This window comes from Coturnix japonica, chromosome 12 (genome assembly GCF_054131305.1).
Source record: "Coturnix japonica strain WE chromosome 12, WE-NBRP24, whole genome shotgun sequence".
Taxonomy (NCBI): Eukaryota; Metazoa; Chordata; class Aves; order Galliformes; family Phasianidae; genus Coturnix; species Coturnix japonica.
Genome location: NC_140674.1, coordinates 8,261,713 through 8,284,183, shown reverse-complemented (window position 1 = coordinate 8,284,183; position 22,471 = coordinate 8,261,713). Strand labels below are relative to the sequence as shown.

Sequence of the window (22,471 nt, the reverse complement as noted above, 5' to 3'; positions counted from 1 at the left end):
CAGATCTTTATCATTCACTATTTTACTTGACATTCTGGACATGCAAAAGATCCCTCAAGCTCCTGCCAAGAACTGTAGGGGATGTTCTGGAAAAGCTACAGCTACTTTCCAGAACTAAATGTGCTTGTGTAACTCCATGAGTCATACATGTTTTTCACTAGGACAGCTCAGGCATAAGCATTTCCAGGATTATAGTTTAAAAGTAGCTCTCCCTGCGGTATTCTTCAGCATCTCATCTCTGCTAAGTGGGGTGGGGATGATTTTTGGCGAGGTAATGTCTAATGAAGCAAAGTACAAAGGCTGCAGAAATAAGAGTTCATTTCCAGTGTCACAATTACCTGGAGCAATTGCAGATGATAGTTCATCCAGAGCTCTTGCTTTGGTTGGCATTAAAAGTCTTCTCTGTTACTCGGATGAGTCAAAACATTAAGCAGAGAACTGAAGAAAAATCACCAGAGTTAGTTGTACTTCTGTACTCTAGGAAAGACAAACCTGTTGCTTTTCGAGTACTACTTCCTTGCTGGTGATGTGAAATCGCTGTATTTCCTTTAAAAAACATTGTGCTCTAAATATATGTATATATACTTATACACACACACATCATTTTTATCACTTTGATTCCTAATGCTGTCATCCTTCTTGATGCAAGTACTGCCCTGTGAAGGGCTGGGTTAGCCTATGGTGGGAACACAGGCTGAGCTGGGTCAGGGTCCTGCAGCTGGCAACCAAGCAGCAGGAGCCTACACAGGGAGGCCTACATGGAGGCCAACAGGCATATTGATGTGCTGCTCATCACAGGTGTGAGCACCAGCAGGATACCAGGCTAAATAAATGCAAACCACTTAACAGGAAAATATTGAGAAGATACAGCAACAATAATGCCATTTGTTCTTTCCCTTTCCCTTTTTTTCTTTTCTTTTCTTCCCCCCCCCCCTCCCCTTTTCTCCTTCCCTTTGCTTATTTCAATAGTGTCATTCATACAAGGGTGGATTTAGTAAGGAGCATCCTCACCACATTCTCCATGGAAAGTGAGCCCAGAAGACCATCATGTGAGGTTGCTATGGCAGCTGGGAGGAGAGTGACAGGCAATGGCCATGGTGGCCCAGCAGCACTGAAGAGGTGATAATGAAAATTGCTCCGCAGAAACCACCTTTGTTTCTGCTGTATGCCAAGATAGAGTTCAGATGGCCTCTATAACAACCCTTGGGTCTTTTGGTGCTTTGCTGTGTGTGGGCTCAGCCCTTTCTTTCCCTGGTGCCAATGCCTGCAGCACTCCAGCTCTCCTAATGCTACCAATGGACCCCAGGGCCCAGGGTCTCCTGAGGGACCCAACTCAGAGATCTTGATGTTGCAGAAAACAAAGCAAGAAGGCTGTAGGGCTCATGGTTTAAGGCTGTCTTTTTTTTTTTCCCCTTGTGTTATTAAGTCTATGTATGAATTCGCATAAAAACTACAATGTTTTACTATTAGCTACTGTTAACCAATCTCCTTGGTTTTGAAAGACTTATAAGGCTCAGTCAGTGCTCCTCGGACACCCCAACAATGCCATACCTCCAGCTATAAGGTGTGCAGGGACACAACTGAGATGCCACACAGAAGAAACGCAGTCAAAACTGCTATTGGACATGCTTATGTCCATCAGTCTCTTTTCCTTCCTACAACAGACCTTAGCGTTCCCTCCCCCAGGCTCCCCAAAGCCCCAAGCAGCTGTCTGGCACAAATGCTACCTCGTGGCTCATATCCAAGGCAAGTGCAGGGAAAAATTAAGGTACAAGAACAAGCTGAGAGTCTAAGGAATCAGAGCACCTTTTAGTCTTGTACAAATCTGTTCATAAGGGAACAGAATTTCAGAGATGCAGAAGCAAATAAAGCCAAACCTCAAAGCAGAAAGGATGTCAACCCCTGCCTTGCCATATTCTGCCTTCCTCATTGCATGCAGGAGCCCGATAGCCCCTCATGCAAAGGGAACTATGAGAGATTTTCTATAGACTGCTGTCTCTATGGTTTACCTCTTGTTCATATTATTCTAAGTGCTGATGGCAGCTGTATGAGCTGCTTGATGTCTAGGGGACCCAGTCAGAAGCAGCACTCCTTCTGGCCTCCCACACAGCCAACTGGGCCAGCATGAGGAGATGAGGAAGGGCAAGATTTTCACTCACATTTCAGCTGTGGAAATAACAAAACTCAGAAAAGAGAAGCTTGAGCATCAGTAACCGCACCAGTTTGTAAGAACCTAGCGCAGGGTGTGCAAGCCATCAGGGGCTTTGTTGGTGGTTGTTTGTCTCCATAAAAAGGAAAAGGTTGTTAAGTTTCAAATAACAGTAACGTTCTGCAATAGAGCTACAAGAAGGTTTCAAGCTGATTTCAAGCTAAAAAGCAACATTTATTTCTTTTCCTCTACCAGACTCAGAAAACAGATAGCTAATCTCACTGTAAAGTATTCATTATTTTTTAAATGAAATGAGCAAATATTATATAGGCAGCACCCTCTTGGTATCTATAGCTGCCTCTGGACATGTAACCAAAGCACCTGCAGAAGAGCAAATAGTTATACCTGACTGCAGGACACTGCTATCCATGAGCCGCTCTGCTCTGCCCATGCAGAAACACATTGCAGTACTTTACTGCTTCCAGGTCCATGGCCACTGCACTTGGATTTCCTGTACTTTATGCTTCACTTGTGAGCATAGAGGGATAAAGTCACGTTGTTAATTAAGGAATGTAATCCATAACAAACACACTACCCAGCTTGTTGTTATAATAATGCACAAAATAGTGACCACCCTGCAAACTTTCCTCAGGCAAAAGAAGAGGCAGAGCTTTAATTCCCCTTTCATGCCACAGTTTCACAGCATCCTGGATGCAGCTGGTCTGTATGCTGTTTCTTAGTGGCTTTTGTCTAGCAACAAAAAAAAAATCTTTCTGCTCATATCTTACCCCTAAAGGCTGCAGCTTCACAGCATTCTCATACTTCAACAAGCAGATAGAACAGAAATGTTGTGTTTGGTCTCAGCATATCAAACTGCCAAACATTCTTCTGAAGATTTGAGGGAGTTCTGTGTACATCCACCAGAATTCACTGTATTAGTATCCAGAAGAGTTAATATCTTTTGGGTATTTTTTCCCCTTTTTAAGTCACACACTACCTCAAGTGTTTTGTTTACATCTGCATCTTGATGGCTCTATTATTTTGTCAGCTGGGGCTCTGAAATGAGAACATTTGCTGATTCAAAAATTAATGTAACCACATTATCTCATTTGAAGAAATTGGATTGTCGCAATTATTTTTTTAAAGAGTATTTCTACACTGCAGTGAAAAGAGTTTGACTCACGTACATATGACAGTCACCAGCATTTCCCAAAGCATTTACAAGATCACTTGTTTTGCAGGCAAAGCGACAGGAGGCAGCTGTGGCTTTCTGAACATGTCAGTGGCTGAGCTGTGGCTGGAAGGCAGGCGTCCTGAGCACTGCTCGAATTCCTGGCATTATTCTGCCATTTCTACTGTTACAAGTCAACAGGGAGCCTAATGCCTCAAGCCCTACTCCTCCAGGCTAATCCTGCCCACACCAACCTTCAGTGCAAGTCATGCATTGTGGAGAGCAGACATGATGAGATCTGCATTTCTTGGAGCATCCCTTATCTCCCCACAAGGTGCAAAACACCCATCCGGGGCTGTTTGCTAAACGAGGTACAAATCCATGCAGGCACAGCCAGGTGCCAGCCACACTTTGCATTTGCTCAGTTCCCCACGTGCCTTTGGAGCTGCAAGAGCTCAGACTGGAAACAGCAGGAAGGTGTAGAGCTTCCAGTGCACAACGTGGAAAGGAGGAGCCCTGAATCAGAGCTGATGATCCGAACAGCATGACTTTCGGATCATTCAAAAAGGTTTGAAAGCGTTAATAATTCATTTGCAGATATTGCAGAGCTCTAAATGTGCCTGATTAAATGCACTTGACATTTCTCTTGAGAGAGGCTGTTATTCCAGGAAACCACTTGCTATCTGCAAATGTCTTGGAAGCAGCACACTCCAAATTGCAGGCTCACTTACAGTGTTTTCCCCTAGTGAAGGAAGAAAAGTAACCCGTGCTTCCAAATGTAACGTTCGCTGGTGGATACTTCCATTACAGCAGTTTGAAACTCATAATACTATGACTCTACATAACAGTCGTTGAGTGTGTGCTGACCAGGGGGCTGGTGCAGCACTCCTCCTGCCTCTGCTGAGACGCGCTGCAGGCACCGAGCTCTGCCTCACCAGGGGAGGAGAGCACAGAAACTGTTGTTTGGCAACTCCCCAGCTCATACAATTGCAGCTCCGTGATCTGCTTCCCAAACACCTTCGTGGTGTCCATCTAAAAATAGAGCCCCTCCTGCATCCCAGCAGGAAAGGCAGCCCCGACACAGCAGGTACCCACAGCACAGTGCTATGGTCAGAGCAGGAACAGGGCAGCAGCCAGAAGAAATAATGAGCTTTATGTCACCTCTGTCACCAAATCTGGGTCTAGAAGGTTTGTTTTGCTTTGGGCTTAAGGTGGAATAAATCTCTCCAGCATAGCCATGATGTTTTACATTTGGATTTTGGATTATCCATATTTCCGTATGGATTATGGAAGTGGGAGGCCCATGTGGGCAGCTACCACCACGGCAGTATCTCATCCTCTGGGCATGGCAGGATGCATCCCTGCCAGATCCTTGGCTGAGGGCACATGGGCAAGGTCTTCTCGGCTTGTTTTCCTCCTGCCCTAGGCAAGTAATAGCACCATGCTGGGTACTGCAGGAGGCAACGGAGGAGACACACTGTGTTCCTATCATCAGGTGCAGCATATTACCACCACCCTCACCATGGCTGTACCTTCTTGTCTATTAAATCTCTTTCCAGAATTGCATTTCCTTTAAATTGATTTTTTTCTTTCTTTCCCTCCCCCTTCTCCCCCCAACATGAGTTCAGATTAGAGATTCAACATCATAAATCCATTGCCCCTAAACTCAAAAGGAAGTGTGCCATCCACTCTCTTCCCTTTGACGCAAGAGAAGGCACCAAACTGTTTGAAGACACAATGTTATCACTTCTGCAAGGAACAAATTTTCTACCCTGGTACCTATGTGTTTTGCCACCTGCTGGTAAATTTCACAGAAGAGAAGCAAACCACTTTACATGCTATCACTACCAGTGCTCCCACATTGGAGATGTGAGAGTCAGGCCAGGAACACAACGTACAGGCACAGCAAAGATAAATCATTAAAGGGCACAAAGCCAACACACCTCACTTGCCGCTTACGTGGCACAACAAGGGGGGCTGTGTTATGTCCCCATAGGCAGGTTTGGGGATGCAAGTGTGGCCTGACAGGAAAACTGTTTTCCAGCCAGTTAAATTTACTCAGAGCCAATATTCAGTCAATTTATTTTTTTCTTGCAAACACAATTGCAAGAAGGCAGGAGCTTCACAGCAATGACCAGTCAGGAGTACAAGGTGTATAAGGAACAAAATTAGAAGACTGTATTCTGTCTGCAAGTCTGCAAATACAATCATATTCCACCAGTTAAATTAGGCAACTGGAACTGCACAAACTCGTGAGTCTTTAATCTCACAAATGGCACTAGTCTTCACTATAGAAGCAGGGTCAGGATGAAGTTTGTTCACACCTGTATTTATTGCCTTTCTTGTTTCCATCTGGAAGCTACCACCACTGCTCTCTCCTTGCAGGAGCACACAGGATGAGGCTGTTCCCCACAGCCCACACACTTGTGGGAACAGATGGTGCATGGGGCTGCTGTGGTGCCACGGAGGTCTGCCTGCTGCCATCTTGCTGCCCTTGCAACAAAAGGGGAAGAAAAAGTTCTAGCCTAAGGTGCTCTTTAGTGACCAGAAAGAAAGTTCAGCAGGAATGAGAACACAGCTTCCACCTCTGGCAGGCACCCCACTGCACAGTGGCCATGGCATCCTTCGAAGGTGGGATATATGCCCTGTGTGAAGCTGATCTGTGCTTCATGCATAGGTAACCATGTCAGACCCTAGCTCCCTCCGCATCACACTCAAACACTGTTTATGCCACTCCCCTTAGACCTCCTGGTCTCCTTCCCAAGCAGCCAGCAGTAAGAACCCCAAAGCCACACAGCTATGGAAGAACAGGAATGTATCCAATAGCACAGTTTGTTTGTTTGTTTTTGTGGGTATCATCCTTGACACAAGAACAAAGGGGATAATAACTAGCATGAACATTAAAAATACACCAAGATGAATTGTAGCAGGTGGATCGAGTCCCTGAGAAACAACGTTTTGACAGCAGCCTTCCAAGAAAATTCTAAAGTGCAATCAGTATTATCAATACTGTGCTCAAACACCTTCACCCATCCATCCACTCTAGAAGCAGACTGCTAGAAAATCATATTATCTTTATTTCATTAACCCCACTAAAAGCAACATTTACATTTTTAACTTAATACGGTGCTCACCAAAATGCTCTCCAAAGACTCATGATGAATGACGCTGTGGAGGCCTCCCATCCCTATCACCTGCCTACCACCACCTGCCACAGGAAAAATAAATGGGAATAGGCAGCCTGGCTGTGTGGCAGATTGATGGAGTTGTTTGGGGGAAACCGAGAGGTGACCGCTGCCAGGCCCATGGCCTCCTGCACAGCAATGGGCACTGGGGAGCCTTCCATCTCTGAGCTGACACCTCTGTGGTGACTTTCTTGGCTAACTCATTTGTTAATCAGGTTGGATAATTTCCTTTCCTTCAATTTTCCTGCCTTCTGGCTCAGCTCAGTGCATGACTCAGTAAGGCTTGCTTAATCATCTTCATGATAAATTCTGAGTATATTTTACTGCTGGAAAAGTTCTTGCTGATCAGCTAAACTATTTAAAATGAATTAAAAAAAGCCAAACCGAAACAAACAACCCAAAAAACCTCTTTAGATTGTAGGTACATTTCAGAATTAATTCCCATGCTATAGCATCTTTCCAAGAAGCAGCCAAAAGCAGCAGAGGATTGCTTTATAAATGTACAGAAGGGGTGGCCTTATAGAAAGGCATCCCTCGGTCATCATACTGCAGATATAGAACAGAATTTAGCTATCGTACACCAAGACTGTTGGCATATTTGCGTTATTCCTGAGGAAATGACATTGCCTTGTAGCTCACCTTTTACAGTACACGCTTTTCTGCCTGTGCAATTCAAATCAATTCATTATTCAGTAGCCTATCTCCTAAATAGTCCAAGGCTGATGTCCTTAGGAAATGAATTTTTTAATATTCTTCTTGATGAACGTGTGTTTTGCGCCACCTGAAAATAGATGCTCTATTTTTCTAGGCCAGTTGCATATTTTAACTACCAAGTCGTACATTTTCATGTCTGTAGCTTCCTATGTATTAAGACGGAAAACCAATTTAAAGTCATTTGACTGACAAGATATGATTATTTGTACTCCTACATAGCCTCTGAGTACCAAGTTTGATTTATAGCTTGCTACTCTACATCTTTCAAAAGCCAAGGAGCAGGGAATGCATTGCATTCTGAATTCTTAGTAGGTAAGCACAGGAATTACAGCACACTTTCTAACAAAGGCTGTCAGGATGCACAGAGCATCTGGTACTAACAGCCTAACTGCAGAGCCTGAGTTTGACCTTCACGGACTGAGAATGAGATGCAAAAGGACCTGTTCTGCCACCAGCTCTGACATGGGCAGCAGAAGCATTTTGGGGCTTCCACTGGGCTTTCTCATGAGGATATTACAGGCAGAGTGGGAGCTGGGGCTGTGCAGTGTACCCACAGGCAGAAACAGGCAGGCTGTTTTTCCACTGTGGCACCTCATGGAAGGAAAGTATATATGAGAATACAAACACAATCACACACACACACAGAAGTCACAGCAATCCCTGAAGTTGGCCTCTGAAGTTCAGTTGCTCTGAATGGAGATATAGAAAGTACCTACAAGTACTTTCAGTTGCCAGACACTTCTGTGATACTCCAAGTGACTTCAGGAACCCATGAGATAAACTGGGAGTCATTTCCCAGGTGGAATGCAGAGTATTGATTCTCACTGGAAAAATATTTGGATTTTACTATACTTTGATTTCCCTCTTCATGGAGCTGTAGCAGGGCCTGTCATCACTTGTCTGAGCTCTACTAATAAATACTTAGAAACAAATTCACGGTGAAAATCTGATTGCATTGAACTCAATGGGAGTGCAGCACCACTGCCTCTCAGACTTAGTCTTAGAGCCCGTACTTTTTAAATAGGACCTGTCCTTAAGAAAGGATCTATAAGTTCCCTTCCATTTCTAATGCATCTTTTTAAGCTTGCATTAAAATCCACTTTCCACAGTTTCTAGAAATATTTCAGCCTGTTCCTATGCTTAAAATAGACAACACGCTCAAGATTTCAGTGAAAACAATGCAGCTGTACCAGGATGTTTATAGCTATGATGTGGGAGTCTGGCTGATGACACAACCCCAGGACCTTCATACGTAGGTCAGGAGATGAGCTACCAGAAAACTATTGAAATCCTGCTACTCAGCAGATGCAAGAGCTGCAGTCACCTCTAAAGGCTCCAGGCAGCCACCTCCATCTCACGATGCTTCCCAAAGTGCATACAGATGCAGGCCAGTGCCTCAGCAGCCCCAATAAGATGCTGGCTCCCACTGGCAGCAGCAGCTGCCTCTGCTCCATTACTCATTCACATGGGCACATGCAGAGCAAGTAAGCAACTTAGGAGAGATGGCAGCATAAACTGTTATTCAATTTCCATCTCTGTTATCATTATTCATCTGTTTTGCGGCCTGCCTGCTGCCTCCCAGGCCTGATCTCCAGAGAGATCCTTCTGCTGGGGTGATTTCTTTCTGCAGGACTATTTGCCTTTTTTGGGTTGACTGCAAGTGGAAATGAAATTCTGTTGAAAGGGATTCATTAAAAGAAGATTAGTGAGATTAGCTGAGCCATAATTGCGTTGTGCTTTCCTTGTATGCCTGAATGCAAAGAACTGCATTACAAATGACAGAGAAAAGGGCTCATGGGTCTCCAGAAGCTCAGTTTGCTGTGGTCCTATCAGGCAGCTATTTACCAAAGAACAGATGAGAGGTCAGCTTCTGCAGATTTCTGTTACTGTATGCTCTCTGTCACACACACACACACACACAGAGAAACAAGGAATTATGTGGCAAGCAGCGGAGGACCCCCAACCATCCATCCCTGGGAAGGGTGAGATTTGCCCCCACAGCTTCACAACACCCTCAGGGCTGTCTCATGGTCTTCACTAGGAGCCAGCAAAACTACTGGCTGCTCTGCTCTGAAACTCAATGCCTGAGCACCAGTGGGCCCTGCAGGAGGTAGCTGCATCCCTTGCTGTTATCCAAATGAGTTTGGCTTCCACCAGCAACAACTCTCCCTCTGCAAAACTGTAAACATGGGTTCAAAAGAGCTCTGCTGTTTGGCTGTGTTCATGGAGAAGGCAAGCATTTGCAGGGCTTGGAGGAAAATTATCAGCATTTAGGAATGAGAAAAGAAATAAATCAGGGATGTTAAAACACTTATGACTGTACTTAGGAAATACGTTTCATTACTGTATATGCAAACTCCATTTGCAGCTTGAGCACACAAGAGTCTTTAGGAGGGGAATTTACTGCTGGAGATAATGAGCCAGTTTTCACCAACCTGTAAATCTGTCGGCTGCTTACAGGGGCACGTGGACCATCAGAGCTCAGATGAGCACTCTGCTAAATAGTGTAAACAGCAATGGCATTTAGAGTTCTGTTTAACGGAGGGTAGAGATGTAAGTCAGTTTTACAATATCATCTAGCAGGGAGTAAGCCTCCACAGATCATACATCACTGCTCTGGCAATGGCCCATAATGTCTTTAAGCTGTGTTTTTAAATTATGAATAATGCCTATTAAAAAATCATAACTCTTATTTGTGGTAAGCAACCCTGAGCAAAGACACTACCAGAGTAATCAGAGCTTGAATCACAAATACGGTATCTATCAACATCCCAAGCAATGGGCTGTAGGATCACCATACCCACTATAACACCTTACCGCATGCCTTAAAGCCAGTAAGCTGAAAAATGCTTCCCATCAACAATCATTCTGCCTAGGAAGGGAGTCAAGTCCCTCCTAAGTTTAGAGCTGAGAGCCTGAGAAATTTAGATGTATGCACACTTAAAGAAAACCCTTCATATGTCTGAGAAAATTATTTAGGCTTAAACTTAATCTTGGCTCAAGTAATTTAATATCAAGTAACATGAGATGAATGTGATGTCTCCTTTCTGTTCCCATAGCCATATGGAAGCTCTTCTTGACGGGCTGAGCTGCAACCACAGTGTGATGAGGCCATTTTGGATGGTATATCAGAGGAAACCAGGCTGCTAAACCCAAGCATGCAATCCAGAAACCCATCCTACCCCAACACATGTGTTCCTCAGCACTTTGGGGCAGTGAACCTGGCAGGACAGGATCAGGAGAAACCCTATAGCCTTGTCCTCATCTGCCTCCACCCAGTGCTCTAGGACGGCTGTGGGGCAGGTACATCCATGGCCCCAGCATTCCTTCAGTCACACCAGCTGGGAACAGCAGCTGGCTTTAATGCAGGCTTTTCTCTAATTGCTTTCCTTCTAACCAGCTGCATAAAGGCCAACCAATATTCGAGCACCACAGAAATGCCAGTTAAAACTGCCAGGTCACAACCAGATATGTACTTAAACTCAGGAGTTTCATTTTCTACTGCCTCACAAAGCACCTTGCAAGGGCTTGCACCACGAATTAATAGCACGATCCATAGGCTTACAACAGAAAAGGAAATGTATTGCATGTCTCCATTAAAGGTCAGAAACTGATGGCCCTCTGCACCCAAGCAGCACCACAGCTGAAATGGATTTCACAAGGTTTCTCATAGCAGCTACCACAAAGCACAGCTTATTGTCAGAGGTCACTCTCAGGTGTGAGCCCCGCAGGTGACAGTGCACTCCAGTGGGTCAGGCCCCTGGATGCAAGGGCTGCCTGGTAGCATGACAGCTGGTCTGAAGGGCTGCACCCAGCTCATCCTACAAGAACACACCTACAATGAGGATAAATCTCAATCAGCACTTAGTTTAATAGGCTTCATTTACTACAAATGAACACAAGCCATGAGCAAACATGCCAGCTGCACCTCCCGCTCTGCACAGCACCTGAGATGGCAGCTCTTCCTCTATAGCAGCTCATTTCTCCCAAAGAAGCCAGCTGTCAACAAGAGCGAGCTCATCTGTTCTGAACATTAACTCTCTCTAATTCTCACTTTCTTGGTGGGCCTTTGCCATAGAAACATGCCTTAGCAACAGGGAGGCAGAGCAGAGAGTCTTAAGACAGAAACAATCACAATGCAGCCCCAGTCCCTCTGTGAAGCATATCAGCTCATGCTCTGCCTTCCCAGCTTACCCTCTTCCAGCAGGGCACAACTAACAGATGGGCGTTTCTAGCAGAATCAAGGTGTAGGGCAGCTGCATTGGAAAACTGCTCAGGTCTACATCAAAAAGGCCCTTTGATATGAGCACATGTGGCCTGGATTGTCTGCCCGGTGCATCCAAGAGATGTCCTTCAGTGACACCACCCCGCCCTGCCAAGGGGATTTCTGCAGTTTGTTGCCATGGACTTAACAAAAGGAAAGAGAGGAAGGAATGGGAACATGAACATAAAGGTACTGAGATGGGTGCAAACCACCATGGCCAGCAAAAACAACGCACATCTTTCTACTTTGACTCCTCCTGACACAAAAACACCACAGAAGCTGTTACCACACTTTCAACCTGACTTTGCACGTGAACTTGCATTCCTTTCACTTTAAATCCTCCCTACCAGGTTTTTCATTATCTGCTCTGCTGCCTCTGTGATAATCATCTCAAGGAAGAGCCCTGGTGGCCCACACCTCTGTCACACAGCATCTCCTCTGCTCACCTGTCAGCATCAGGACATGATTAACTGCCATCATTAAATGACCCAGACTTACAAACGTGGCTTGTAGGGAATGGAGAGCAACCAACTTGCCTGGCCTGTCCTATTCAGATGGGGTAAAAGCTTTATGACTACAGGCTGCAGGATCTGCAGAATTTCACCCCCTGAATATATAAAACACACTTAAGCAAGAAAACATTTCTTGTTTTTCTGTTACTTTGCTATTTTGTTTTTGTGTTGTAGTGTTTTCTAACTTTTACCCAGTGACAAACTCTGAGATGAGCAGGCATTTGTTTATGCCTCTGACAGAAACTGCAGCCCTGAGAGGGTTTAGATTAAAGCACACTCATTAAGCAACCAATCGAAGAACCACGCATTTGACTAAATGATTCATCGGATGTGTTTGATCTCAAAGATATTCAGAAAATTGATTATATAAAAGGTTGTAATTTATGGAGTCTGTTTTCTCCTAATAGAATGACACATCTACATTTTTAGAATACTGAATAAAATAATCGGCTTACATTACACACACAAGTACTCTCACATAGACCTATGAGTAATTGCACATAAAACTCTCATGGAAGAATCAAACACGCTAAAGGTTAACTACAACAGATCTTTCACAATCAAAGAGAAAAAATTCATGAGGCAGAGACAGCCCAGGGCTTCACTTCATGAAGGCAGGGTGTGCCAGCAGGCTTCCCTCTGCCTCCAACCTCTTCCTTTGGCCTGGCCATTATGCCCAAGGCCTTGATGAACCGTGTTATCATCATCATATCATCAGGACTGGTAATTGTGTCCTGCTAAATACTAAGGCTATGAGCCAATCATCTTACCCCGTAAACACTGAGCAGCCCGAGAGCACCTTCTGCACTAACTCCCGCAAGACTAAGAGTGATCTCAATTTCATCTAAATATTGAGAAGCTTGAGCAACTGGAATCATGGGGTACATTACGCAGAGTAGTTGTTGGAAAAAGCTTATTGGCATATTCTGCCTTTAAAAGAAGAAAAGTGTTGAAGAAGCCTCTGGAGTAGAATGCTGTCAATACAGAAAGAGTCTATTTCATGACAGTTCCCTAAGCAGCACAAGACCTTCAAACCTTAGACTGATGGCAGCATGAGGAGAGCTTGGTATGCTGACTCTAAGAGATAGAGCACTGAGAATGGGGAGAAGTGTAAAACACCACAGCCAGGCTCTGTAATAAGATTGCATGGATGGGAATTTGGTGGTACCACAGAACAGATAAACTATATAACTAACTCTCTGAGTTAGCAGCTTTTCAGTTCCCTGTTGCACCAAACACAACTCATATGGTACTATTAGAGTCACTCAAGCTCCACCTGAAGACAGTTTAAAAACAGCTTGAGAGAAAGGAGATTTGGGGGAAGATATTATCACAGACAAGTTGGGAGGACACTACTGGCTTCTGGGACCAGCTGGCAGACTGAGCCTTGCTTCCCCGCTATGGAGGCACCTATTGGGTAAGATTCACATGCTTGGATGTACCAAGAAACTTGGAAATCTCTACCAAGTTATTCCATAGTTTTCCACATTTGTGGTCAGCTGGATTATTCATACTATAAGTATTTGCACACACTCCACAGACACGGTATCTATCACAGGCAATTCAAAGAATCTGTAACCCGCTGCTCTAATAAAAAGCACTATTTGATAAACTAGTTGTAAAACTTCTCATTGGGCATAGCCAGACTCCTTAAGGGTGGTTTAGGAGTCCACCTGAACGTGACTAAAGAAAGGGGTGCCACACTATGGGTGAATCCTCAGTGCTTTATGCTGATCTCACCCCCAAAATAATCAATCTAGTTGTGCACTGCATTTTGCTAGTGTATTTAGAAATATTTTCTATCATTCTAATTCTGAGATAAGAAAAATACATTATCAATTTGTTCTATATATTTTTGGGTCAAGGAAACCTTGTTTGAATATAAATTGGCAAGGCAAAAATCACCTTCCCCTCTATGTGTTCTAGTTTCTCCACTTATATTCTCTTATTTTCTACCCCCGCCCCCCACCCTTCTCCATCACTGCTGTCTAAGTTCAATAAGTTTTATGCCTACAGTCACTCTATTAGCAATCACAATTTCTCCTTCAGTATGCTGGTGGGGAGAGTCCTGTCTTCAAGGGAATGGGAATGATCAGCTATCAGCTTCTGCAAAAGGGTGGAAGGACACAGAGAGGTACTGGTTATGGCCACTAGCCTCTCTTGTAATCAGAGGCTGATCAGGTAGTTCATTGGAGCACCTTGCTTTGGAAACTTAAAACCAAAACCCAGAACTCCTCCTCAGAATGAACCTATTAAGTTCATAAGAAGAATCTATTTTACTTTCTCTCTCTCTTTTTTCCTTTTCTTAGCAGCTCTAATAAGACAAAAAAAAAATAATAATAAAAAATCAATAGCTGCATTATTCCAAACTGCTCCAGAGCTCTTCTGAAGAACTGAGCTGCCAGCACAGCTGTTCTGCAGCCTTCCTGGAGCACTGAGGAAAGAAGATGCTTTCGGCACCCACTTGCCAGCCCTCAATCAGGTAACAGAGGAATATCCTCTCTTGCTAGCCAGGAGGCTTGCTGGAAGGTAAAGGTAAAACCTGAAAAGCTCATCAAAAGTTGAATCTGACTTCAAAAAGCCTTGCTGGGGGACCTGCACCTGCAGCTTTCCAAGCTTTTGCACTGCATTTGACTGTTTGTCATTAACATTCATTTAGCCAGCTCTATACAATAGGCTCTTCAATGGATCTTAGGCTGAAAAAGATTTCTGCCTGTACACATCAAAAATAAGAATGTAATCCAACTTGAAGAAAGCTTTGATATTCCTTAAAATGCCATATTGTCAGAGGCAATTAAATATTGAGCCTGGGGACATGTCAAGGCTTAATAAATCCACAAGCTTCTATTGACCAGGCACCACAGGTGCATGCACTGGAACATCCCATTGGTGTATAGGATGAGACAACTGACTCTAATAATCTCCTGCTGCAGCACCAAGCCCAGAGTCAATCTGGAAAGCCTTCTCCTCACATGTCTGTAAGTCTAGGAAGCTTGCATCATAGAAATGCCTGCAACCTTTTCAGCCAGCCTGATTCTCAATGAAACCATTGATCTGTACTCATAAGGAACTTGTCTCAGTGTCAGGCCCAACAAACTGAAATACAGAAAAAGCTTTCTTGGATATCTGCCTATTCTGGCTTTATAGCCTCCATTGCCATAGCGTTGGAGTGCCTGTGATTTTTAACATAGTTATGCTCATTGCAGTGGGACAGAGAAACACTGCCTTTTATTCTTTTAGAAGTTGGAAACTGAGGCATGGAGAGACCATAGAGTCCAATCTTCAAAGAATATAGGATCCATAAGGACCAAGCTTCAAAAATAAAGCTTGCAAATTCATGCCTATAAGTGCTGCTGAAAACCTCACTGAGCCAAAAGTTTAACTGTCTCCAAGCTTGGCACTATCATCTTTCTGGACACTAGAATGCTGAAAAATGCAGGAGGTCACTGCTCAGGATAGAAATCAGGTGCTTTGAAATTACAAAAGCAAGTCAAATCACATGATCCCACTTAGGGTAATGCGACACAACCACACCATTTATCTTAACAAATTGACTTCTTTGGACCATGTGGAGATCCACTGTTTGGCTTTTTCCTGGCTACGATCAGCACCCAAGTCAGCAGGAGTCCAACAGGAGCATTTAAACCTTGCCTCATCTTCTCAGACTCTTAGTGGGTAGAAGTAGCAGAAAGTTGTAGATGAAAGGGTTGTTATGTGGTGGTGTGACTGTCACATAATGGAACACTCTCTCTGAGTAATTGCATAAAGAGCAATTCTGTGGGTTTTATTGAATAACTCAAGATAATTTAAGCCACCATAAAAAGATAATGAAAATAAAAAATAACTCTCTTACAGGAAGATGTCTCCTCATATAGCAAATGCTAGAGGCACTACATTTATGAATGTATCTTAATTTTAACATTTTGAAAAAAGTTTGCAGCATTTTAAGAGGAGGAGCTTTTGTCCAGACTGCCCAATTACTCAGATCAGATCGTGTGTATTCTGAACACTTTACACATATGCTGCTATAGAACAAACGTGCTTTGGATAAGAGAATGGAAAATCCCTGCTCCAAAAAATATTCCTAACCACATAAGAAAAGGGGGTTGGAGAAACATTTGTGTGCATCAGGTTTGTCTCCTTAGTACCAAACCTCCACTCACATCACTCTTCTTCACTCCTACCAGCACTTAAAACACATCCAGAGCCACAGTGTCCAAATATAGGGACTGTTTCTTTCTCTGGTTTGTTTTAGTTTTGTTAGACTTCCCTTTTAAAGAAAAGACCTACACTACATCTTTCTCAAGGTGAGGATTTTGTCAGCATTGTTATTCTTGTTAGGGAAAAACAAAAAGCAAACAATGACAAGCATAATTCAGTCCTTGCAAATACCATGTTCAGTGGCAGCAAGCCAGTTACTGATCTCATTTACACCAGGGCAAAGCCATGACAACGGCAGTGCTGGAGTCAAGAGCATCTCCCACTGCAGGCAGCACAGCAGTGGTTGGCAGCACAATGCAGCCTTGCTCAGGAAGGGGAGAGACTCAGACAGCTGCTTGGAACCAGCAGTAAGGTGCTTCTGTGTGCTTTGGACTGGGCAGAGGCTGTTGCCCATGGGGAGATGTGCCAGGGCAGCGCTGAGTAAGACCAAGAGTGACTCACCCAGCACCATCAGAGCAGGATGAGGCTGCTTCTCTCCAGGTAGCCCTTGTGCTTGTCTTACATCCTTACAAGCACAGTTCCTTTTTTCCTTTCCAGAAAGCAGCTGAACAGCCTCTAACATCACATTTTCATAGTGCTTCCTTCTTGATATTTCTCTCAAAGCAAGCACTGTGCCCAGTGCCTGTGACACAAGGCACTGCGTGTTACCACAGCAGCAGGGAGCACATACTTAGCACGGGTCCATCTTACCCACCAGTGTTTCATCGGGATCCAAAGAAATACTGGTGAATGTATGGATTACAGCATTTCTCCTAGAGAAGACATAAATACTTGATGTTGTAAAGGTATAATGAACATATTTTAATGGGTGCTAATATTAAAAATAATTGCAAGAAAGGAACAATTTTACAAGCTCCAAATCTTTATCATTTTTGTCATCTTTTCTGAGAAAAATCTGCCAATTGGCCTCAGTTCATCAGGAAATTCTGTGGTAAATGTTGGGAAAGAGCCTGTGTTTAGATAAGCAAATACCCCAAATAGTAGAGCTGTGCTCCCTTTTCTACTACCAGTGTAGATACGCACAATTCAAACTCAAGTATCATATATAAACAAGTTACAGTTAGAGAAGAAATATCTTGCCTAGTTGTTTCTGGATGCAGTTACCTGCACAGCCTCGCAATGCCAAAGGCTATCAGTCTGCAGCCCTTTGATTCATCAGTGCAATATACTACACACCACTTGCACAGGTCAGTCAAGCCTGCCAGTTTTTCTAGGTAGTCTAAACGTCAGGTACTCCATGTTCAGTACTGCAGCGTACACATTCCCTTAGGCCCATAGTCTTAATCACCCTTCTAATATTGTACTGTTGATATGGGATTTAGGTTTCTTTGTTTATCACTTTTGATCTTATGTCTGCTCCTTGGCATGAGTAAGTGCTTTTGGATTGATTTAAGTCATTGCTCTTTTTCTCTGCAGCCTGACACCCACCTTTATCCTGCGCATCTCTTTCAATAATGGAATAAAGCATAGACTGGCTTTTTTTGTACAGCAGTTACATAAACACGGACAAAATAAACGAAAAGGCTTATTCCTCCATTCACCCCATTACAAATTTGCATTTTCCTCATGACAGCATTCCTAACCTATAGGTCAATCTTTGGTCCAGACCTACAAGCTCTTTACGATCAATAGATGTATTCACTGTCCTATCTGAAGAGGTACAGACCTATACAGAATGTAAAGCACATGTCTACACTACTTGCCATTTGCACTAAGGTACAAAAGCCTCCTAGAGAAAAATAAAAACATCTACCAAAACCAGAATGGTAAATAAATGAATTAATTACTCTGACTGCGGTGACACTGAACCCACGGGAAGGGAAGGAAACTTTTGGAAAACGATTTAATTTGATAGTTAGGGAATGGCCTTTGATCCCACAGGGAAGCCGAAAAGATCAACTGCAAATTACAGTTAAAAGCATTGTAATGAAGATGAGTCGATGTAAAACAAGATGCAAGGGTATTGTACTAAAACAGTAGACAGCCTTTTAGTTTTGTAAAGAACATTCATGGGAAGAGCTTACAAGGAGGTGCTCAGAAGATTACAGCACACATTTCAAGGCATTTGGGAAAAAAAAGAAATGAAGAAACAATGGTGATTTTTAACTCTTTCATGTGTTGAAATGCTTTTAAGTGCTTTATAGAGACCACTTCTTAGAAGTTTTTGGAAAGCTATTTTGACCTAACTATCCCTTCCTCCCCAACTAAAGCTTCGAGTATTAAGTACCCAGCCTGTTCTGTCTCATCAAGTCACCCAAAGTGGAACCAGTTTAAGCTGTCACAGATTCTTGCAAGGGGCTTCCCAAGATGAAGAACCTACTTGCAAGAGAACATGTATCATAAATTTCCTTTCTTCTGGGATGCAGGCCTGCCCTGCAAATGGCTTGGAGAGCATTCCCTAGGAGTGGATTCTTGGAAAATACATTGCACTGAACAAAGCACCTTCATAGAGAGCCAAAGGCACTCTGCATACTACAATATCCTTCTTTAGATAGCAAAAACACATTTTTACACTGGAGCAAAGCCAGCCAGGAAATTAAGAATTTCATTGCTACTGGGAGACGTATGTTGTCATTAACCTTTCTCTGAAGATACCTGGTCACCTATCATTATCTTAAGTAATATTCTAGTTTGAAGGAAGTCCAAAAGCAGCTGAGGCAGTTCATTACTCACTTGAAGAACTGAGTGTTCCTGTGTACTTCTCTGTAGCTCTGAGGTGCTCAAAACAAAATTAGAATGGGAAATAACTGCTAGCTTTCTAAAAATCCTAAACTCAGAGAACAAAGAATCTGTGAGGAAAAAGGAAAGAGTTTAAAACAAAAAGAAAGCAATTCTGCTGAAACTCAAATATTTCACAAGGTATTTGACTCCACACTGGGACGGTCATGTTTAAATGCACAGCTCATCAAGGAAAATTGTTTCACTCAGTACAGAACACTTAATTCTCCTCCTTCTAACGAGGTATGCTTTTGCTCTTGCAGGTCTTTTCATTGCAAAACAGGCCTTTGTTGCCTGAAATCTCAGAAATCAACACAGCAGATAAGTTTTGTTCTTATATGCCAAATCCCTATCAATCATTGTGCTAAATTTCACAACAACAGAGTTGAGGTCAATAGTTAAAGCTCTTAACACAAGGAAACAGAGAATTAATCAATTAAGTAATTATTAATATTGGATCCCCAATATCATCACAGTAGGGATGTTATAACTTCATTATTCAAGAAAAATGAGGACTTCCATGCACTGTTACTAGATGAGAGCATCAGTATTTTCATAGGTCTTAAGATTCAAGGCAAGGTATCTACAGAGATTTTATTAGTCCAGGAAACAAACAGTGATATCGAACTTGTGTTCTCATGCTTTATTTCCTCTATAATTCCCTTACTTTCTAGTACAGAAATTGTCAGCAAAAGCACACTTCCCAAAGGGTCAAGTTAATACTAGGCAAACAGGTAAGCTGGCCAATATTAGCTAATTTCAGTGCATGCCTAGCCCTCTAGGCCAGATGGGACTAGTTCAACAATATGCCTCTTTCCGACTTAGGTTAAGGAAAGCACATTTTGATCTTAAATATTATAAAATATATATAGTGTAAACATCATGCATTTATTAAATTTATACCTCAAGATACAAATGTGAAGAATGGATACTTAACAATAAGAAACAGGACAGCACAAAACATTCCTTTCTAGTGACACATTTTGCAATGAAATAGAAAAGCTCGCACCAATCCGTAACATTAAAACAATGAACTAAGTCTCCACAAACAGTGGAACTTGTAATCAACAGTGAAATGCCAGATTTAAAAGCCTGAATCAGATGAATGTAACTCAGCCCCCCCCAAATTCCTCAACATTTGTTTCCTTGCCATCACGCTTTTCAATTGGATTGAAATGAGTAATCTCCGCTTTAAAAGGTTGGCTCGATATTTCTGTTGGTTATTAAGGTCAAGGAGTCAAGAGATGAGAACGCTAATTTCTGCAAGCAGATTGACTGACATTTGAAAAAGATTGAACGTTCCAAAAGCACGGCACATTTTTCTTGGCAAAACATCCATGTAATTTCTCAGGCATTGACCTGAGGAGGTTAACAAATCAACCCCCAAAGAAGACAATTCAGATGCTCTACAGCGTATCAGCTAGTCACATTGGGCTGTTCATGCAGATGGCAGTTGTAGACTGTACAGCAGAAGACAAACCCAGTGTGTTCTATAGTGTAAACCTTGGATCTGACTGGGGAATCTGGAGGAGAATGAACTCAGGAATGCAACTATAAGGCCAGTCACCAGAAGTCAATTCCCTGAACGTTCAGAAAACAGACCAACAACACAACAATGATTCTTTCTCTGCAGGATAACATTAGAGTATCATCACACTGGGAATTGTAAGTAAACCAGCCAGCTCCTTCAGCTGGTCCGCAAACAAGAAACGCCAAGGAAGGAAATAAGTCAGACACGTAGATGAGAACAACCTCAGAATGAAGCTGATTAGTCATTTCAGGTAAATAAGCGGAAAAAAAGAAAGCTTTTGAAATTGCTCTAGAGTTGTACGCATACACAGAAGGTTGAGCATCTCTGCTCTTTTTGCTTCAATAACATTTTTCCTCCCAAGGGATGTAGATGATGTTGAAAAAGCATCCAGCTAGCCTGTGTCATAAGGACGTTAAGCAGAGAAAAGTAAAATAAGAAAAAAGAAATATTATACTGCTGATTAATTAACAGAAATGATTCCCTTTGGCATATCAGCTGCACAATCTCTCTCTCTCCTGTCCAGAGAAGTTTGTGATAGTTTTTCCCCAGTTTTTAAGGGACAATTCAATTTTTGGATATAATTTATGGGAAGTACATTAGCTTACAGGTCCTTTGAGCAATAAAGCATGGGATTCATGCTGTACTTTCACTCTGCCCTGCCCTAGATGGTCAGCACATGCCCCTGAGCAAGGCCTATCATCCACCTCTGGGCACCTCAGGAAGACAAAGCCCTGCTATCTTACAAAAGAAAAAAAAAGTCTTCTCATATGCTCTTCAAATACTTACTTTGCTACATGTTATTAAGGACAAAAGTTTCAGGGCTTCTTTGAGTTTTGTCCTTCCTATGGAATTCCATACACATTTAAAAGAAGACAAAACAGCAGCTTCCTCAGAATAGTCACAAATAATACTTAACTCTTGTCACCTCAATTTGTCTGCTAAATATGCAAACAACTCTGGAAAACTTCTGAAAAAAAGGCCTTCAGAAAATGCAAAAAGGGGACTTAAGTAATCAGCTGCTTCCTAATAACTGAATTGAAAATCTCTGCATTGGTCCATTTCCATACGTTCTTATGCCATCATGGGCTCCCTCTTGTGGCTACATTAACAATTAGGGACTGTTTTTTTCCAATCGAGCAGTTGCTGTAGATTAATGGATGACACCAAAGGGCAGTCCATCATTTTCTGAAGCAGGAATTGATTTTAATCTCCTCAGCTGCTAAATGAGTCACCAGAGCTCCTGCTGAATCACCTGTCACTGCCTGTGGTAGATGTTTCTTCGCTGCCTCTGGGCATGTAGGAAGCCAATCAGTATTGATACACAATGCTCTAAGGAAGCAGGTTGAGGAATGTGGGATCCTACATCTCCAAGCACATTTCAAGGCTAGTCCAATGGAGATGTGCCCCCCTACTACCAGCCAAAGGCAGAAGTGATACTCCTATACACCATGGAACACATCTTTCCAGACAGGAACCTCTGGATCCCAGCAGCCCCAGAGGAATGTTTCCCCTTCAGGGTCCTGGCTCTGCCCCATATCCATACACTGACAGTCAGGCTAAGTGATTTTAGAGATCTTTCCAACCTTAACAATTCTATGATCCTCTCATTCCAGAAGGTTCTCCAGCCTAGCTTCTTCCCTCCCACACAAGCCAGAGCCTCTATGAGACATCAGTGATTTCCAGAGGTCAACTAACAAGCAGAAGAACCAACCAGCTACTCCCCCATCTTCATACAGACTGAGCAAAAGAGAGATCACAGGCTGAGGGCACAGCAGGGAGATTTGCAAAACAAATTAAACGCTTCTGAAATCAGAAGTCTCAGAGTTCAAAACTACACTTTAAAAAAGAAGGTGATACAGTGCAAGTGTATCGTATGAGTTCTGGCAATAATAGTCTTTTAAACTGACAAGAGACAATTTACAAACTTATAATAACAATCTGATGACAGCCATTAAAGACATGACTGAGGTTTCCCATCTATGTTTAACAGAAATAAAATGGAAAGA

The 22,471-nt window shown here is 42.9% G+C and overlaps 1 long non-coding RNA gene across 1 annotated transcript in view; it reads right to left on the bottom strand.

The window, feature by feature from the left end:
- Positions 1-398: 398 nt before the first annotated feature.
- Positions 399-22,471, bottom strand: part of LOC107318028 (uncharacterized) — a 28,296-nt gene continuing 6,223 nt past the window's right edge. Inside the window, exon 3 of the long non-coding RNA XR_014933184.1 lies at positions 399-438. This is a non-coding gene — a long non-coding RNA (uncharacterized LOC107318028). The remainder of the gene's footprint in view (positions 439-22,471) is intronic.